Raw genomic sequence first — 21,258 nt, 5'->3', positions numbered from 1 at the left:
TATATTCTTATCTGCAGAGTCACAGCATGCTTTCCTATTTCAGGGTCTTTTTGGTTAGAAAATAAAAATCACTTTAAGAATTGACCTTTCATTATGGTGGGAAATTACCTTAAACATTTGCAGATGTTACGCAACAGTATTTTCTTTAATACAGAAGTGAAATAAGTTTCCTTTTAAGTGTTGCACCTTTACTCTTGATTTCCTTTCTCCTCCCTTGAGTCATTATTTCCTGCATAATATTTTCTTTGATAATATGCCATGGAACATTGAGTAAGGACAAAATGGTGAGTTAGGAAGGTAATCAAATTATGGAGAGATGTCCCATAAGAATCCATCTATTTTTTCCAAGGTATTATGGAGTTACAGAATCACAGAATGATAAGGGTTGGAAGGGACCTCTGGAGATCACCTAGTCCAACCCCCCACCGCCAGAGCAGCTTCACCTGGAGCAGGTTGCATAGGAATGCATCCAGGCAAGTTTTGAATATGTCCAGAGAAGGAGACTCCACAACCTCTCTGGGCAGCCTGTTCCAGTGCTCTGCCACTCTCGAAGTAAAGAAGTTCTTCCTCATGTTTAGATGGAACTTCCTATGACCAAGTTTGTGCTCGTAACCTCTTGTCCTGTCGCTTGGGCACCACTGAGAAAAGACTGGCCCCATCCTCCTGGCACCCACCCCTTAAGTATTTATAAGCATTAATAAGATCCCCCCTCAGTCTTCTCTACTCCAGACTAAAAAGACCCAAGTCCCTCAGCCTTTCCTCATAAGAAAGATGTTTCAGTCCCCTAATCATCTTCATAGCCTTTTGCTGTACCCTCTCCAGCAGTTCTCTGTCCTTCTTGAACCAGGGAGCCCAGAACTGGACACAGCACTCCAGATGCAGCCTCACCAGGGCAGGGTAGAGAGGGAGGATAACCTCCCTCGACCTGCTAGCCACATTCTTTTTGATGCACCCCAGGATGCCATTGGCCTTCTTGGCCACGAGGGCACATCGCTGGCTCATGGTCATCCTGTTGTCCACCAGGACTCCCAGGTCCCTTTCCACAGAGCTGCTCTCCAGCAGGTCAGCCCCTAACCTGTACTGATGCACGGGGTTATTCCACCCCAGGTGCAGTACCCTACACTTGCCTTTGAATTTAATCTCATTTGGTCAAACTTGATAGATGTGATATGGTTTGGAAAGAACAAACCTTTACAACATGCAATAATGCAATAAAACTTCTTTTTTTAATTTTACATATGGTATATAGCTGTCTTAGTTATCTGCTTTTTTACTTTACAGGGATGCAAAACAAAAACTTTTTACTTCAATTTTTTACTTGTGTTCCTTTGTCTTTTAAAATAGTTTTTAATAGTAGCAGCCCTCAAAGTACAAGAATTACAATTCTAACTTGAATAATTTCATACCACTGACCATATTTCATACCTGAGACCACATCAAGAAATGGGATTCTGAAATTGTCTGTCACTTTGGTCTTCAATATTTCATGAAGTTCAAGAGGACAAAAATTGTCCAAAGAACTCAAGGGGGGGGGAGCGGGGATTTTAAGTTGTAAACCTCTTCCTGTTTGATTTTTTTTTTTTTTTTTTAGATTTTAATTTTCCACTGAAGTTGGAGAGGAATCTCTCCCACAACTTGGGTTGGAGAAGATCAAAACTGGGGTTTAGCAGATGGTCTGTTGTGCAGGAAAAAAGCAGAATCAGTAGGGTGCCTCAGTACAATAATGTGCATGATCTGATATGTTCTGTTTAAATCCTAAAAATACCACCTGCAGACTACAGACGTTACTGGAAGGAGTTAGATGTCCATGTGTTGGTGTAAGAAATGCAGTAACTATTAGGAATGTGGCTGTCTTTCTCTGTCTCAATTCAGGTACTCACTAGACAAAGGGGATGCACAGTGTCTCCGTCATTCTCAGCCCTTCCCTGTGTCCCTTTGAAGGGAATAAATAGCCAAGTCTTGCCCTTGCTTGCACCAAAGAATGAAGTACTGGTAGGGCCCTAGCATAGGCCTCTTCCTGAGCTCTTGGTTAGGGTATTCTGCCCAAAGACATGGAAGTGGATATGCTTCCCTCACCAGGTTTCCAGCCCCTCTATTCATCTTGTGGATCTGTGCCTGTTGGTTCCAACACCCAGAAGTGCTCTTTAACACTGTGACGTGTGAGTACTTGTATTTCTTCATTGAAGCATCACATTTTAAATTGCTCCATTCATTCCTTTGATTTTGAATGTAACTGTGACTCAGCAAGCCATGAAGAAATGTGTGTTTAGATTGCAATGGACTTGGGGACCTAAGCTGTGAGAGCCTTTGTTGTGGGAGCATTTGCTAGGTGAAGTGCTTCAGGGAACACCTGGCTGTTTCAGACTTAGAAGCAATTAAGAGCTTTCTGCCTTGCTTTAAAATAAAACTTGTGACTCTGACAGGACTTTTGCACTCTAAAACTTCATTTTGGCTTTGGCAAAATATGTAGTTTCAATAGGGATAAAATGGATGAAATAGGATAGCAGTCACACACCTTTGGTCTATTACAGAGAGTGAGTATTTTGTAATACAGAAGGAAAAATAAGTCTGCAAAGATAATCCAGTCATAGTGGCTTAGTAGAGGCTGATTTCAGCAGTTCAGGATGTCATGTTATACTTCTAGGGTTAGCTGAGGGACTGCTGAATGGATCTTATTCCAAAGCAAACACGGACCAGTGTGCAATTCCCTTAGGTAGCAACTAGAAAGGAATAATTCCTGTCTGGCACGCATAGTTAAATCGTAGACCAGTTCATGACTGCCTTCTCCTTGCAACTGCAGAAGAGAGTACAAAACTTACTTATTACACCTCCACCTCCCCGCTAATGAAAGCAGGAAATCAGTTCCCATTCATCTGTATATAGACATAGACAGGCACTCAGCTGTCCATGTGGTTGTATGTCTTTAACTTTAGGGAGAATTCCTCTGAAATTTATATGCAAGTCAGCAAAGGCCTTGTACTGTGGGCAGAGTGCTGGTGTCACTCTTTGGGCTTCCCTTTGTTTCAGCTGAGTTAGTATTCTTGAGATAATGTTGTTTATTGGAGAATGACCACACTGAAACTGCACTGGTGCCGATCAGAGGGATTTGGTCAGTAACTGGTGAGTTACTGTAACCTGCACCTATGGCCCTCTTGCAGTAATGGACAGAATGGTTTGTATCACTTAAGGTTTATCTTTCTGCACATCCCAATGTGCTGGCTGGTTTGAGTTGAAAATATGAGTTATTTTTAAAAATGGGTTTGTTTTAGCTGGGAGAATTGCATGTGTGGTCAGGAATGGGGCTAACAACAGGGCTTAAGTAATTGCCTAAGCCCACATGGCAGTGAAAGTGGGATATTTTTTCACAAAAGTCTATAAGGAGAGAGCAATAAAGTAAATCAAAAGTAAATTAACTAATTACTTTCTTTTTAACTTCCAGCTGTTTTTGCAGGAGATAGTCTATTGGAGAAGATAGAAAAATAAGAACAGAAACTGGAGTCATTCACAGTGGTAAGATACAGCTTTTATATCTCTCTTTGCTAATCATTGTGACTGGTATGTGACTGGGTAAGTTCAGAAACTTGTAAGTCACACTTTCAACCTATACTGTACAACTGAGCTCATCAGGTTTCTTGAGCTATCCTGCTAAAGCTGATTGTAGTGCCACATACCACAGTGATCACAGGAAAAAAAAAGACAAATGCAACAATTAGTAAAATGGTGCTTTCTAAATTTCTTACTGTGTAGCTTTGACTTCTTAACAAAGACACAGATTAATGGGTAAGTGTGCCCGCTTTCACATTGCGCATGTGTGTGATAGATAACAAATAGCAAAGTACTTTATTTATAGGTCTGTCAGTGCGGGACAAGAAGCCAGGGACTTTGGGGGCTACTTTCACCAGGGCAGTGCAGCCTATCTGAACATCTCAGAAGCTGCTTTGGTTCCTGTTTCATCTGCAGAGTCTGTCTTTGACCACTCCAGATAAATGTGTTTCCTTTATCTTCTTTCTCTGTGTTATTAAGTTGATCAGCTCATACTATATTGTCCTACTGCTTCTCCTCATTCTTTTTTTAATTGTTCAAACCACTATGAAGATGTATCATGGTTTGCAACTGAAAGTTCTGCTGAACTGGTATTCTGAAATAATCTCACATTAAGTATAGTCCAAGATGATGTTCAGAGGATGGTAGGAAACAGCAGCTTCATAGTAATAAAAATAATAATAAAAAAAAAGAATGAGATAAACCTATAGACTACAAAACTGAGAAATGGGGTCTCTGCAATTGCCTCAGTTCAGAGGTCGTTTGAACCCAATGTTTTTTTGTTAGTTGTTTTGAAGAAAATACTTGTTTAAACATACCAAGTAATTCCTTTTGCTGTTGTATCTCTGTCCATCATGTTGCGAAAGCATGAGCTCAGTCTGTTCCAAGCCTTAGTCCAGCAACTGGGCTAATGACCTCATCATTCTGTGTAATTCTAATGGGGATGACCATTTTTTTTTCAAGTGGCTTTAAGATTCTCACAGTTTACTTGTGGCTTAGGACATCTGGATTGTGTTCCCTATGAATAGCTTCCTGAGAAATCTTCAGTGAATCACTTAATGCGTCAATTTTATATCTGTAAAATGAGATTATAATACTGCTGCACTTGAGCACGGGTGTCGGGATGATAAATAGATTATGTACTGAGGTTTGTGAAATGCTCAGACATTATAATAAATAGGCAGAAGGACTCATTTGCACATTATTCACTGCATGCACTCTGTTTCTTTGGTGGAGGGCAGTTACACTGTTTCTTAATTTCCTTTTTGCTTGAAACTTTTTTAAACAGGGTTGCTATATGGCAAAATTCCAAAGCTTTTGGTGGTGGAAGGTTTACAGGGAGTGGCTGAATGGACTCAATCTGTTAGTTAATATTTTAGTGCACTAAACTCGGTAGCGGTGAGCTGTGGGACTTCCTCAAAGGAAAGAAAAAAAGATATGGATGCCCAAAGTGGTTCTTGCATATCTGCTGATCCCAGGTGTGGCCAAGTACATCATGAAATATTACTTGTCTGGCTATGAGCTCTATTTACTACAACTAAGTGAATCATCGGATCAGTTCCTGACCAGACCTTGAGCTGTCAGAAACAGATGGCCTGCCTAGAGAACAAGATACCTTGGAATCATCTCCATCCTTGTCAGCAATGTTACACAGCACAGGGATTTCTCAGAAGATCAGTGCTGGAATTCGATGATTTCAGTGAAAAGATGATAGTTTTCCAGATGTACTTGGTCTTCCACATAAGAATAATGTCTTGTGGCTCTGAAAATAAGGAAATTGTTGCTGGCTTGTTAGTGAAGGTCCAGATTTGTGAACCAGGTGATGTACTTGGAGGAGCAGTAGTAGAGAGGTCAGTAGAGCCCTCAGACTTGTAAAGGGCTGGTTTTCCTGCTCTGAGAAACCTTCAGGTTGCTATTGAAACATGGCTGGTCTGTGTAAATGTTCTTCCTGGAAACGAGGCCAAAATTATTAATCAACTCTGAAAATCTTTTCCTATAGTCTCATCTCCGCTTGTTTACCTGTCAATAAAATGATAATAAATGCTTCCCCAGATAGTGTAGTTGTGCTGAGGATTATACTCAGCTCAGATATTTGAATGTAAAGTGCTATACAAATATCTAAAGAAATAATAGAATATGGTAGACACTGAATACTGGGGCAAGTTCTACATCGGAATCTGAGAAGAGTATAGTACACCTATCTGGAATGAGTTTTCTATATGACTCTCTGTGGTGGGTTTACCCTGGCCAACAGCCAAGCACCCACACAGATGCTCGCTCACTCCCCTCACCAGCTCTCCACAGTGCGACAGGGGGAGAAAATAGGAAGATCAAAAATCAAGACAACTCTTGAGTTGGGATAAAACCAGTTTAATAGGTGAAGAAAAGGTGTGGGGGGAAAACAAGCAAAGGAAAGGAGATGACACACCACCTCCCACAGGTAGACCAATGACCAGCCAGTCTCTAAACAGCCACTTTGGAAGCAAAAAAAACCCCATCTTTTTCTTCTTCTACCCCAGTTTTTATTGCTGAGCTTGAGGATAGATGGTATGGAATATCCCTTTGGCCAGTCCGGGTCGGCTGTCCCCGCTGTGTCCCCTCCCAGCCTCTTGCCCACCTCAGCCTACTGGCGGTGGGGATGTAGTGGGAAGAAAAAGAGAAGGCCGTGACACTGTGCAAGCACAGCTCAGCGACAGCCAAAACACTGGTGTGTTATCAGCACTGTCGTAGCCACAGATCCAAAACACGGCACCATATGGGCTGCTCTGAAGAAAGTTAACTCCATCCCAGTCAGACTCAGTATGCTTACTTACTTTTTAAAAAAAGAATCATCAGAAGAACAAAATTCTAATCTAAGATCTTAAGAACAGAATTTTCTTGATTAGAAATGGTTTCTGGCATGTGCAGATGTCACATTTTCATTAGGATCATGAGCACTTCTGAAACAGTTCAAAAAGACCCTAAGTATGTGCTGAAGTTCATTTTTTTTTTCTCTGAAAAACGTCTCAAAACATTTGTTTAAGTTTCATGGAATTCAGTAGCTCTTAAGTGCTTTTCTCAAGAGGGGTTTCATGTTCAAGCTGACTGCCCTGCAAGAGCAGTTCTGGAGAAAGGTCTGATGTTCACACTGGGCAAATTATTTCAGAAATGGGTAGTTCTGTAATTACCCGTAGATGCATCTTGTTACTGTCTGTATAAATATGTAATTTGGTGCCTTCAAATAATCAACTCTACAAGTTTTCCGAGATGGAATTGTCTGCATTTATCACGAGACTGGACAGATAAAATGCTTTCCAAATTAAAACATGAAGGATTAGAATTATGTGATTAACCTAGGAAATTGAAAAATAAAAAGGAAAAAAAGAAAAGATCTGAAGTAGGAATGAAATCTTAGTTCACTTCTGAAAAAAATTCTAGTGAATCACTTTACTGTCAGTGTCCCTGTTCTTCCCTGCAACACTTTATTTTTGATTATGTGTGCTGCCATAAATGAAAAATAACTGGCAGCTGTGTGATGCAAAGAGCTCAAGAAATAATTCAGACTAGATTTCACGGATCACTTTGATCAATATCGAAGTCTGAAACTGAAAGCAGGTTGAGCTTTCACAGAATTTTCTGAGGAAATCATTGACGTTAAAGGAAACTCTTGAGTTCTTGAAGAGATTCTTTATTTTTAGGATGTTTGGACTGCTCTGTTGTTACTGCTGGCCCTTCTTTATTCCAATTCTGTTAATATTAAGACAGATAAGCATTTGTTCCTGGTGATGAAAAGCATCACAAAGGCTTTGGTGAATGTATAGCAGTGTGACTGGTCTGAATGTATGAGTTCAAGGTGGCCATCTTCAAATCTCTTGCTGTTTTTTTCAGTCAATGCTATCTAGTTCCAGAAGAAAGAGATATGGGATTTGGTTGGTCACACGGTAAGCACAGTGAAACTGAAACTTCAATGTCTTCTTAAAAGGTGTTATGCAATTTCTCATGGCTTTTCAATACTGAAGCACTGATTTGAATTAAGGTTTCCTTGAATGATGGGGAAGAGTGAACATATTCATAAAAAAGCAGCCTACAGTGAAGGCAGGACAGAATTGCCCCCCTCCAGTATGTTCTGAAATGGTTCATGCTCTAAAGGTTCATGATCAGAGCAAGTAGGGGTTTTTTGCTAGTGATAGCTTGCATTTTTGTTCTCTCTATGGAGCGTGCACTTGGAGTAGGTTGAAAGAATTGTGACTGTCTTTACCCTCAGCAGCAGAGGAACAAACACCTTCTCTGAGGGCAGTAGGGACGGAGTGTGTGTTCTGCTCGCACAGAGGACCAAGGCAGTAATTTGTGCCCTGTCCAAAAGCAGGCTGTATATGGGAATAAGGTGGTGAAAGAGTTCTTGTATTTTCCCTCCAACTGCACAGTTCAGGCAGTTCAAAAAGAGCCAAAGCATTCCCTGTTTGCTGTGCTCTGATTGTGAGCAAGGTGGCTAGACTGTCTGGTCTTGGTCAATGAGCAGAACCCCTGGAAAAATAATGATGGATCAAGTTCAGCTCTTGGAACAACTCTACCTGTGTCAATATTATTGGGAACTCTGCATATTTAAGGAAGACAGCCAGTAGAGCTGAATCTCATCCTGTGTAAATTGCTTCTCGTACTTGGGTCTTTTTTTTTTTTTCATTGTTGGAGAGGAGAGTCCAAATGTTGAGCAAGTATAGAGCCAGCTTTCTTTAGTCAAAATCCTTGGTTCTGTGGATGCCAGCGATAGAGCTCTGTTAACCACAGAACCTAGTCACAGCTCACATCTGCTTGCAGAGCCAGTCCTGCGCATTTTGGTATGTGGCTAAATTGGAGATGTGAATTTGTGGCAGTTCTGACTGTGTGGTTTTGTCTATAGTAAGAAATCTGTACAAATGATTGCCAGAACTGCTCTGTGTGAATGAAGATAACTTCGTGCACGGCTTCATGAAAATATAGTCAGACACTTAAAAAAAGACTAGCTGTTAAGGAAGCACCTTTGCCTTTACTTGGGGTGGCTCTAGAAGAGTGAAGGAAAGGCATGGCTGATACAGGGCCTTACTTGACAATAAACATTGTGGTCAGCTCTTCTGTGACTGCGCAAGTCACAGTAACTTCCTGCTTTGGTAAGTCGAACTTCACTTATCCCAAGTTTTGCTGTGATTTGGGCTTTCTGGGGAAGGATAACTGGCTCATAGGGAATTCGATTAGTTTTTTGGAGAAGCCTTGTTCAGCAGATGTTTGAGAAATGAATGATGAAGTAAGTCCACCTGCCCCAACAAAACCTGTGTTTGGTTGGAAAATTCCTAGCCAGCCCAGCTTATTTTCTGCCAGTTCTTACTGCTTAAAGGATGGTTAGAGTAAGCTGAGATACTGAGAATCTGGCTTGCTTAGTGTGGTAACTCTGTTAACTGGCATCAGTTCTTTTATAGTGTCTACATGCAATATATAGGGGCTTGTAAGTGCTGTTGTAATGTTGCTAATTAACAGCAGTGGGAAGAGAGATTTAGCAGTTACAATTTTGAAGTTCCCATACAAAACATACTTTTCTGTGTACTTCTCTGAAATGTGCTGGTATCCGTGTTTGCCCAAGAATAGTGGGTATGACATCCTTTAGCATACCGACAGTTTCAACAGGTCAGGCATTGCTGGTAACTGCAAATGAGAGCTTAATTTGATGCTTTTGAACACTAGATTCAGTGGAGCAAATAGTATGTTACTTTGTCCTACAAAGGTATGTTAAATATTCCTTTGCAGAAATTCTGGACAGAGGCAAAGTAAAGGTCTGTCTAACGTGCCACAGATTTTATCAATTCATGGATTGTGGCGTGCCAAAGATTGGCTTCGGTGAATGGGCAAAAACAGATGAGCTGAGAAATGCTCTAGAGTATGTATCTGTGCTGTACAGTGTAACTGATCTTACCTGTCTTTGAGAAAAGTACCCTCAAAATAAAACATACATTTATTTTCTTTAAAATGTTCCTCAACAGATGAACAAAATACCTTATTTATATTCTGTTGATAAAATTACTCCATTTGCTGTCCACATGTCACGATCATTTCCACAGCTAGTCAAACAGCTTTCTTTATCAGGATTGCCCTTGCCAAGTTAAGAAATCTGTAATTTTTTTAAAAAGCCCCTTTATATGCCTGGCTAAACAAGGGCCTCAGTTCATGCATGTCGGGCAACATTTCATATGCTATTGACCTTCGGAAGCAGGAAAGTTTTCTGGCATTGTCTCCTAAGTGTTGGGGTGGGGGTGGGAGGGCAAACTGGTTAAGGTGCCTTTGCATATTTTTGGCAGTACACAGTCTGCATTGGTTGACTATGCTTTTATAATTTTGATGTAACTGGGTAGTGTGGGTTTCAGCTGAAAAGAATAATTGGTTTTTTGTTTTTTTTTCTAAAAAAGTGCAGTTCAAAGTCCGGTAAATACTCTAATAGCCACTTATTTTAGTGTGTAATAGTAATTAGATTGGAGGACTGTATGAACAATAAGTTATTTGTATGCTTTTGTTGTTGTTTCCAGGAATACCTTTTGTTAACATAGGAAATCAACGTTTTCACTGGGGGTAGGAAGGTGCGGGAGGAGAGGAAGGCTAGTGTCTGTTGTAAGTCTGGGAATACCAAAATGTCAGTGGTATTGCTTCCAGCGTAGCGTGTGACTCTATGGGTACTGTTAACATGGGAATACTGCTGGGCCTGTGTCTGTTTATCGTGGGTATACATCAGGTCATTTTAATAGAGGAACTTGTAAGCATTTTTTTAAAAGTTTTTATGTGCACACGTTTTTTGTGTGTGTACTTATGTATATATAAAAAAAATTAAAATACTGTTCAAGGAAACTCTTGCATCTTCTTCAAAGGATCTATATGGGGTGACTTGGTCTTAGAAAATGAAAGGCTGCGTTTAATTTCATCGTTCAGTTTTGGAAGGTTCAGACTGCTCTGGCACATTTAAATCAAGTACTTACCTTCAAGCATATGCATAATCTCACTGACTCATAAAGTATGCTTACATATGCTTTGAACATACCTTAGTTACCTGAGGCTTGGCTGCATTAAGGCTTCTTTAAGTCTGTCTTGCCTCCGGTTGACTATCTGGCTTTATCAGTTTTCATCAAAGGCACTTTATTTCAGGGAGCTCTGTCAGAGCTCTGGTAAAGTTCTTCCCTTCCCCAAGCTCACCATAAACTTGCCAACTGCGGTGCTTCCCTGTGTGCTTGGCCAGGGCAGCACTGGTGACTGTTCAAAATGCCACTACCCAGAGGCTCCTTCTCTGGGTCTGCAGCTGGGGTGGGGGATGACATGCTCTGCTGTCCTGTCCTGTGGAACTAGCAAGCAGCTGGTTAAAGTCCACATAGCTCCTTGAATTCAAAGGGGTTGCTCCACCCTGTATTTGCTGAGAATGAGCCCTGTACATCTAGCAATGGTAAACTGCCTCTTCAAAGACGTCTGAGTGAGAAGGAAAGACGGCATGGACTTGGAACTGGAACACTTAATAGGAAGAAGGCTGAAATGTGACTAGCTCCCAGACTTTCTTTGAACTTGAGATTTAATTAAGAGAATTTACTATAACAATTACACTGTACCAGTCTGCTGGTAGAAGTTTGATTCCTTGTTTTGATTTGATTCCTTTATTTCTTAATGTCTGAAACAAGTGTGAATTTGAACACTTCTGACATTCACTCTTATCCCTCTGTTCTTACTGTTTAGAGAAAACACTGTGATTGAGGCAAGGTATGCTACTACATTACATACTTTGCAGTTAGCATTCCCATGCCATACTCTTCTGGCATTCCACATTTGGGCAACCACAGAAGCAAATTAACTGACACTGTCTCTTGGCATGCCATTCTGAGCTGAAATAGGAGCCTATGTAAATGACTTAATGACCCAAGACCCTGGCAAGAATGTCTTGGAAGATAATACCTAGTTTGTAAAAACTGAAAGTTAACCTTTTTTTGTTTGTTTTGCAGGGGGTTCATGCAAATGTAGAATTTGAGTAGATTGTATTTTACTATTTCAGTGCTCTTTATCAGTATGTTTGGCAAGATTCCTTCAGGCACTTGAGGAAGAGCAAGACTAATGTTTATTTTGGCAAGCATTGCTGTGGAAAGTGAGTTTTCTCACTCTGAAATTTTCTTTCCAGATCCCCCATTCCTCCCTCCTGCATATCAGAGAAGACCATTTTACTCATCATGTAGCTGAATCCAGCTATTCTGAATTGGGCTCAGCTCTACTAGTGAAATATATGTGGTAAACCTGGCAATTTTCGACGTCTTCAGTTTATGCTGAATTAGTGATGCTCTTCAGATGCTCCTCTAGCATGGCAGCCAGAAAAACATAGGCTCTAGGCTCTCAGCAGTGATTCTATTGCAGCGTGGGGAGGATATAGAGCCCCTGGGTGCAGTCCCTGAAGTGGAGACCATCGGGAGCCAACCAAGTTGCTACTTTATCCTGAGCAGCCACTGGCAGTAGTGATATTAATGGAGTGGTGCTGGGGTTCTTGCTTTTGGACCTCTGGAGTGGGGAAAATGTCTTTGCTGGCTCTCAACTTGTTCTGGGAAACTAATAGGTGGGTTTGAGGGGAAGATGAAAAATATCTAGAGAAATTCTCCTTCTCCTTTTAAGAATGGCCCAGCGGTTAAAGCACACTTCTAGTGTAGCAGGAGGCTGGTTTGGAACAGGCACTAGATATTCAGTATCTGTAGGTTGGAGACATTCCCTCGTCACTGGGCTGTTGGGATGAGGTTTTTTTCATTCTCTTCCATTTGAGCTGTTTCATTTTGTTTAAATAAACATTTATAAGATGAATTTATAGAACAGGACTCCTTCTCATTCTTTCAGAAGTTCTGATTTTAATGAATTGATAATTTCCTATTCTGAAACAAAAAAATTGTTGGGAGACTTCCTAGCTTATCTTATTTCAGTGTTTTTAGGTTTGGGGTTTTTTTGTAGTTCAGTATAGCTTCTTAATGTGGAATAGAGTTTCAGTGCCATTGGTGAGTGTTTCCTTCTTAGGTAAAAGGGTGGTATAAATTGTATGGGTCAAAAAGGAGAGCAATGGGAAGCACGGCCACCTCAGTTTTGAACTAAATATGCATTCGACCACTCACATCCTTTCAGCGATATACTTGATAGTTGTTCAGGTCAGATCAGATCATGTACCTCAGCAGGGACACAAAACCAAACAGATAGGGAGTTCAAACATGTGCTGATATGTATATTAATTGAGGTGGGAAACTGCTGGCTTCAGATTACTGGCACTCTGCTTCAAATGGCAACAGTCACGCAGCTTTAGAGAGGGTCTGGCTTGAATAGAAATGTTTGGCTACTAATCAGTATAGTAAGGAGGATGGGAGGAATTTTCAGAGGTTGTGCCTAAGTCACTTGGCTGTTCGCTAGGAAACAGCTCTTACATCATGTAAATACCCTTTCCTGGAAAGGCCTGGTACTGTGCAACAAGACTCCCTTCCAGAAATTCGGCATTTTTTTAACCTGAATTCCTAGTTTTTGTTTAAGAAACATACTTTTACATGTGTTTTGGGCATATTTTTTGGTGTTTAGAATGTTAATTTTTTTTTTAAAGAATTGTGCTTATTATTTTATTTTCACATTTATTTTACTTTAAGTATGATTATTTTGTAAAGCATTTTATTATATTCGTAGTTTCCACCCACTGAATTACTACTGAACTGGCTAGAATGTGTTCTTAGAACACTCCAACTAAACTTTTGGTGTCCGGTATTTAGCAAAGACTTGATTAGCTTTTCTATAGTAGGATATTTCATGACTTCATAAAGTTTGAAGGTCACTTCATCCTTGCTATCTCTTCTAAACAAAGATGGGGGTGGGAGATTGATCTGCCTTGTAGCTTTGTCTCTGTTTTTGCCAACAGTATGACATAGTCTTTTGTTTTTAATTCATTATATCATTAGAACTACTATAATTGAATTTAAATGCAATTTAATACAAGTTTGTCAAACAACAGAGAAGAGAAGGTGAACAGTTATGACAACTTTGCAGGTCTCTGGACTTGTAATCGCTTGCCCACCATGCAAAGAGATTGGGGATCACTCATCCTGAGGTCATTGCCACCCTAGAGTAGTTGACTGTCATCCTCTGGACTCAGTAAATGGATCATAATAGGCCACACAAAATTAGTCACTTTGGATATTTGTATTGTGTGTATTTTTAATGCAGAGGTGCAGAATGTGAGGTAATGAATCCAAGATCTTTTTATGGATGGAAGCCAAGTAGCCATCAAAGGCAGGAGTAGCGTTCATATCACATGGAAGCAAATAATTGTTTGCTAACTGTGTTAGGTAAAGAAGGGGACTGCTAGTGTAAGAATGTATGTGTATTGTTATGGAATAGATGTATGTATCATTAGAAGAAAACCAACTTTATGCCAATAAGAGGGTTGCTGGACAGGAGAAGTTATTGTGTTGTAGGGAAGCTTAATGATGTTGTGATGATTCTTTGGCAGACAGTAAAAAATGGGTGCATATATATACCTTGTATACCTTGCTTCACGGGTTGTCACAGAATAAATTAGTGGAAGTAGCATTTCTGGGTATGTGTAATGTGCATGCCTATATGTATACACATATATATGTATACACATATACATATATATATATGTATATCAGCAGTTACAGAGTATCTACTTTGTACTGGTACCTGTCTGTTGAAACATGGATACATTGCTTTACACAGGACTCAGATGTGTCCCCTTCTGTGGCCCGATTCTTCACTCCAATCATTTGCTGTAATTAATGCAGAGCTGGCCTTTTGTCAATATTGTGATTCAGGTGTCCCATATGGCAGAGTTCTTAGTTGTTTCATTCCAAATATGGTAAGAGCAGGGACCGCATTTTGCAATGGGAAAATGCAAGGAGATGGCAGAGATGGCTTTAGAATTCAGCCTGAAGCATTACTAAAAAGTAATTTCTAATGTTTGGCATTCTTGAGTGCATTAGGCTAAACTTACTGAATTAATTGCTCAGAAGTGCAAGAAAAGATCAGCAAAATGTTACCACTTACTACCTTTTTTTATCACTATTGCAAATGCGGGCATATATTTTGCAGCTCTCAGGGTTCGTCTGTTTTCCTGAATTTTCTGCCCTTGTGAGCCAGGGGCTATGAGAATCACTTTGATTTATTTCACTGCTGTGTAATGCCACTTACACTGTATTTAAGCTTGAACAGTATTTGCTGTGTAAAGGCTGATTCTGAAGGTACCAAAATCTATACTTATTTTTTTTTCAAAAAAACTGATCTCCATTGCTCAGATGCAGGATGGTGTTAATGACCTAAATACAAGCAACTGGTTTGGATCCTTCTCAGCCCAAGGTATATTCTACAAAGTTAGATTCTTATACTTTCACATCTCTGAGATGGTAATTCTGGTGGTAACTGTCACATAGTGTCAGTCACTTGGCATGAATGGGCATCAGCTAGTACAGTGACACTCACTGATCTTTTGGGGATGTCACACTGAAACTTGTGTTTAAAGAAGAGCTTAGCTTGGATAGGACAGACCCAGCATTCAAAGACTGTACAGCAAGAGGGTTTGCAAGCAGCCTTTGCTGTAGTAACAAGGGTGGGTTGTTGTCTGTGGATCAGCGATAGGAAACACAGCCAGAATCTTTTGTGATGTCTGTATCAAAAGATACAGTTATATCACTGAATACTTGTAAGCTGTTTGGATGAAATATTAATGGAGTTTGGAGAAGATGCCAGTCAAGTAGCTTTCTTCTGACTCTCTCTCAAACTGACCTTGATAAGGGCTGGAACATTCCTCTGCAGGACTCCCTTATAGTGGGGGCTGCAGCACCAGGTGCATGGAAGGACCTGAGGATCCATCACACACCACATCATGCTCTTTCCAGCGTGAAAGCACAGCTGCTTGTGGAGCCCACATATGTAGTGGCCTGACTTGGCTCATGCACTGGGACTGGGAGAGGGAAGCACAGACCCTCCCGGGTTTATATTAATAGCACCATCTCTGCTTAGGAAGAGGAGAACAAAACAAGATCAAAGATCAATGTGGTATATCAGAATGAAGTACAGGATTTACTGGTGTTTAACCGTTTTGTTGTGACGCTAATTGGACATCACAGTGTAACTGTGATACCTGCTTAGAACCATTCCTGCACTTCGCAGGAATCTGATGATAGGAGACAGGCTTCAAAGGACACTGACCCAGGTGCTAAGGACTGTCCTTCCTCTCATATCCCACTCTCACCTCTGGCCCTTTTCTTTTTATAGAAGATAGGTCCATGGTGTCTCAGGTATGGATTTTATAGTGTTAAATAACATAACTGAGTTCCTGACGCGCCACTGCATATTTTCCAAACTTCTATGCCTTACTGCCTGTTTTCAAGCAAGCATCTGCAAGGCTGTAGTATCTCTGAGACATCTGCTTCTTTCTCAGATTGTAGTGTCAATCATTTCAGAAATCCTCAGGAAGGAGGTGATAAACAATGGGGGGAGCATAAGCCTCTTTTCTGTGGGAATCCAGACCTACATGTGGAATCAGTGAGACACTATTTCCTGCATCCTGTTTCCAGCTCTGCAGCCAGTAGGTTTCAGGCAGTGTGGTGACCATCAGGGAATCAGACTGCATTAGCTGAGCGGAAGGGAGAATGCAGAGGCAACTGCTGCATTCTGTGGTTGAGACAAGCATGACCAAGGGACAGTAGTGAGACCGGGCTCTGGAAATGGAGAATATTCTGGAATGCGTATGCCTTCATGTACATATGTTTATGCACATACTAAAGAAAATTATACTAAAGGCCTCAGATATCACCAAACTTACCTGGAGGCACTTAACTAACCTGAAGTGGCTAATCTCAAACTTCTGAAAACCAGGAAATATGGTATGTACCATTTCTGGATACAATCTTTAGAAAGGCATAAAACAGCACAGGGAAAATAGCAGTTCTGTATTAATTACACTTTACATTGTTTTTACTGAATGCTTTCATTTATAATGACACAGAAGGCTAAAAGGGCAGCTAGGAGGACACTTGTTAATATGTTCTAGATGCTCTTGACACTGGTTATGTTTATGCATTTATATTTTAATTATTATATTTACCTTTAGACAATAGACTACAGCAAATAGAAAATCATACCCGGTGCTAATCTCAAGATAGTGAAGACAAGTGTCTAAATCTCATGCTATCTCTAGTAGTTTTGCAACCACAATGGCCGGGCTTTGTGCACAACTAAGGACACTAATTTTTGTAACTAACAATGATATGCACGCTAATGTTTGGTCTCTGAGCTAATAAGGTAATTTTTTCTTTTCCTATTTAAATAAAATCTGAGTGAAGACCAGACAAATTCCTTTCTGAAATAACTTGAATTTTAGAATCATACTCTTGCAGATTTGTCAGTCTTTCTGATACAAAAATATTAACTTAAAACCGCATCAGAAGAGGTGCATTCGTCCTCCCCCTTCATCTGCAATTCTCTGGTAGCCTCTCTTTATGATAAAAGTCGGTCAAGTGTGGAATGGAGGCCATGTGTCTCTGATTGTGCTGGTTTTGTCTTTACCTAAGGCATGTGGAAGTCTGCAGGCAAGACAGTGTGATATAATAGACATGGATAGATAAGAATCCCATTTAACAATCAGATGTAATTCTGTAGAGGAAGTAGAAGTGCAGAAGATGAAAGCATAGTGCAGGCATTTACATCTTATTTTTTGAAGTTGGCTCTAAAATTGTAATTGTGTTGTTCCACCTGTACCTTGCATGTTAGCTTTTTGGAGCTGGGCGGGTTTTGAACTATTTGGAAATGAGTAAATGATTCTTAATTAAAAATAAAAAATTCAACCCTCCATTTTTTAGCACTGATCTACTTTATGAACACATTTGAGTGACAAAATTGTAAACCCCAGTTGCTCTGTTAACAGAGAAAGCTTACGCAGTGACTGAGTGTGTATAGTCTTGCTTAGTAGTAGGACTGGTAAGTTTATCAGTGGTAGGGCCATGTATGTATTTATCTCCTGCCTTGTGTTGCTATACTGTCACCCAAAGTGTCTGTATGTGAAACTTTGAAAAGGTTAGTCATGGGACATTGGAAAGAAATTAGCACAATGAGATGAAGGACTGGGTTAGCACAAGGTGCAGCAGATGACTGCAGAAGCAGATAGGGATTAAAGAAGCATTGGCAAGGGTCAAGTCACTTAGACCTGGGATTCCTGTTCTGCTGGGGCGGGGGGAAGCATTATAAAAGGAAACAGTTGCAGTGGGCAGAGGAGGAAATACGTCATTTTTGGGGTGTAGGAGACTATTCATCCATAAACCCAGAGATGGGAAACCCTTCCAACACTGGATTATTCTGTGCTGTTTTGAGGGGAATTTTCTGTTCCCCATTGCCAAAGATAAGTTGTATCTTCAGATGTCAGAAATGGTGGAACAGGTGTCACACAACCTCCTCCACTCTGATAGAGCTGACTGCCGGCATATTTTCACAATTCGTGTCTTTCTGGCAACATTTACGCTTTCATAAACTCCTTTCCATCTCTGTGTATTTGCAAGGAGATTCTTTTTTGCTTTGCTGGAGGGGAGTATGTTTCTTCTTTTTCTGATACTGTTTCTAAGTCTGAAATTTAAATGTGCCAGGTGGTAATTGCCAGGTTTTGCAGTAGGGGCAGGGCACAGGCTTGGTCCCGTGATTCTCTGATGCTTGGGATGCAGGCAATCCCACCCATGCGAAGTTCTGTAGAAAATGGAATGTTTGTCAGCTTTACCCCAAGGCCCGTCTAGGTGGAAGGTGTCTGTGAGCCGAACACCTCCGAAGGTAGTCCTAGTGGAAAGGTGGCAGGTGTTCTTTGGGAGGTTGAACACAAAGCAGTGGGATTTGAGCTGCTTGAAGACAGAAAGGAAACTTCTGTAAAGACTGGGCGAGCAGCCACATACTTAAGGCTGTGACAGGTGAGCCCTGTCATATTTTGCTGCAGTGGTTAAAGACTATTCCTAACTGTCTGCCCTGCTGGACATTGCTGCTTGCAGTAAGGTCAGCAGCACAGAACATGCACCAGCACCTTAGCTGGTTCGGTTTCATGTTAGTTTAAACCTGTGTAGAGTAACATGAATTGCTTCATTTGGGAGGAGAAGAGCAGTAAGGCTCTGCCAAGCTTAATCCAATTATCTCTGCAGCATTCCCTTGAAGTGCCTCTGCTATATTTTTTTCTTTTTGTTGTATTGAAATGCTTCATTTTACAAGGCAAGTAAAATGTCTCATTTGGACGTGTGTAATAGGTACAGAAATAACACCCTTCCATCAGTGTTTGAGGTCAGGATGTACCAACCAACTGAGAGTAACCTCCTATTCCAGGTAATATATTTGGAAATTGGTATCAGAAATTAATGACCCGTTTATATAAGGGATTCTGTAGTATTTTTTTCTTTCATTCCTTCTTCATGGAAGTCCTGTTGGTATGACATGCAGTGACATTTCAGGAGTGCAAATACAAGCAGGAGATGTGGAGAAAGACAAAGCATGTAAGCTGACATTCAAGCTGAGAACCTCTCATGTACAATATGATTTATACATTATAAATTTAGTGCTTGTGTTAACTTAATCTTAGCCACTGCAGAAAAATCTTCTGTAAAATATCTTTCTCTAAACGTGGGTTTTTTTCTGTGCATGGTATTAGCACATTACATGCAAAGCACTGTTCTCACCTGGCTTTAGGGGGCTTTAGGGCTCAGTTGAGGCAGAAAGAAGCTACTCTGAAGAGTTCAGGATGAGAATGTAGCAGCTCAAATTTAGATCCAAGCCTGGAGCTAAAGCTTCTAAACTTCAGTGGGACTATTTTGTTCATGAAATTATTTATGTGCTATAATCTCTTGTCACAGGACTAGAAATGCAGTAATTGTTCAATACAGAGATTAAAATATCATCAGAGGAAAAATACCAGTTAATCCAATAAATCAGTTTGTGCTACAATGAGAAAATTAAATTGATTAGCTATTAAGTATAGCCATAAAGGATATTTTTAAAAATTGCTGCTACACTGACATTTTCCTTTTTAATGTATCATTTGTATTTTATGTAACAAGCAGTGCTGGCCTGAGTTATATAAATGAGCAAGTGTTTTATGCAGGTTATTTCAATTACCTGTCCTTGGAGAAGGTGAATGAAAAATAGCTCCAACTCAGTTTTAGCATCTTCATTTTGACAGCTGTAATATGCATATTAATGAGGAGTCTGAAGTGTAGAGGAATGAGTCCATTTGTAAAAGCTGGTGTCCTCTTAGTTCTTGATCTTAAAAGAAAAAAAGAAAAGAGGAAGAAAGAGAAACCAAGGGTATGTTTTGTGTGGCTTGCCAAGTCTTCTTGAAACAGCTTGTAGTTGCAAGCTAGCTGAATCAGCATCACATTCATCAGTGGAAGACTATAATCATAGTAATACCTGGAGCATACAGCAAAGAAGAGACAAGTCAAATCTGGCACGGTGTTGTATGAAGTTTTTATGTGTGGTTTTAAACTGAGTCAGAGCATTGCTACAAAGAGTAAATTTGGCTAAGTGCTGTAGTAGGGTTTAATCAGTAAATTAAATTTAAAGCTGAAAAATTACTCTAGCTAGTACCTTTGAAGCAACATAAGTTGAGAGGTGTGGGGCTTTCACAAAGTACGATTATTGGAGTTAATTTACTTCTTAGAAGATGCAGTTTTAGAATGTACAGGTTTCATACAAAATTAGTAAACTATATGCTGAAAAAGCAGAATCTGAAGATTTCAGGTGACAAAGGTCTTTTCCCATTATTTATTGGTTTTTATAGATTAATAGACTTTTAAGGCCAGAAGGATTTGTTAGCTATAATCCTTATTGTACTTGTTTCTGTGCTGTGTGTTGATTCATCAAGAACAGTTTTATCCTTTTCTTTAATGTTGTTATCAGGTGTTGGATCAGATTAAGCGTATTTAAATTGGTATGCAAGAGGACAGGCTTCCATCAGTTATCTGCAACATTACAAAAGCTGCTAGATAGTAAATAAAGGGCAAATGAGTCAAATTTCTTAACATACGATTATCTATTAAACAGAGAATATTGTCAGTCCAGCATGGTTTGGATGTCACTAGGTAGAAGGCATGCTTTTCTGAAGCAGTAAGGGAGATGAAGACTTACAGGGTAATTTTAAAGCTAAGTTTTCCAGTCTGCATGGGAAATTTGATGACCTATAGCTCATGTTCTGTGCCCATTTAGCATGAGAAATATCTGACAGCAAAAGACAAGAAGTACATTAAAAAATGGTATATAGGGACTACAGACTACAATCGTTACTCAACACTTTCCTTTAGTTGTTGGAACACACTAAATATTGGAAATGGAGTTGCCCCAAGCTAATATTCTGTGTGATCTTCCTGCCTGCTCCATCCAGACATTTTATAACTCTACTTTTAGCCATTGGGTGTGTTTGACAAAAACTAATTTGAGCTCCTTCATCCTTGATTTAAGGAGGGACAGGGAGGGGAACCTCCTGATCTGATACACCAGCTGATAGTAAGGCATTCAGAGTGACACAGTGGCCCAGTTGCCAGGAAGAAGTCTTACTGGACATAGTGAGACTCCAGCTTGGTGGCTTGGCGAAGTGGTTGAGCCACTGACTAAAGACAGATACAAGCTATGTGAGTTTTAATAGAGAGTATCTGTTTATGGTATAGTAAAATAGATATGGCAGGAAGAACCTTACTC

General features: G+C 40.1%; 1 protein-coding gene across 1 annotated transcript in view; it reads left to right on the top strand.

Moving 5' to 3' along the window:
* The first annotated feature begins 3,454 nt into the window (after window positions 1-3,454).
* SPATS2L (spermatogenesis associated serine rich 2 like) overlaps window positions 3,455-21,258 on the top strand; it is a 65,383-nt gene continuing 47,579 nt past the window's right edge. The window contains exon 1 of the mRNA XM_059820292.1: window positions 3,455-3,510. The gene's annotated coding sequence lies outside the window, so the exon portion shown is untranslated. The remainder of the gene's footprint in view (window positions 3,511-21,258) is intronic.

The sequence above is a fragment of the Gavia stellata genome, chromosome 8 (genome assembly GCF_030936135.1).
Source record: "Gavia stellata isolate bGavSte3 chromosome 8, bGavSte3.hap2, whole genome shotgun sequence".
NCBI lineage: Eukaryota > Metazoa > Chordata > Aves > Gaviiformes > Gaviidae > Gavia > Gavia stellata.
Note: the sequence above shows the minus strand (reverse complement) of the source record. Positions and strands in the feature narration are given on the sequence as shown.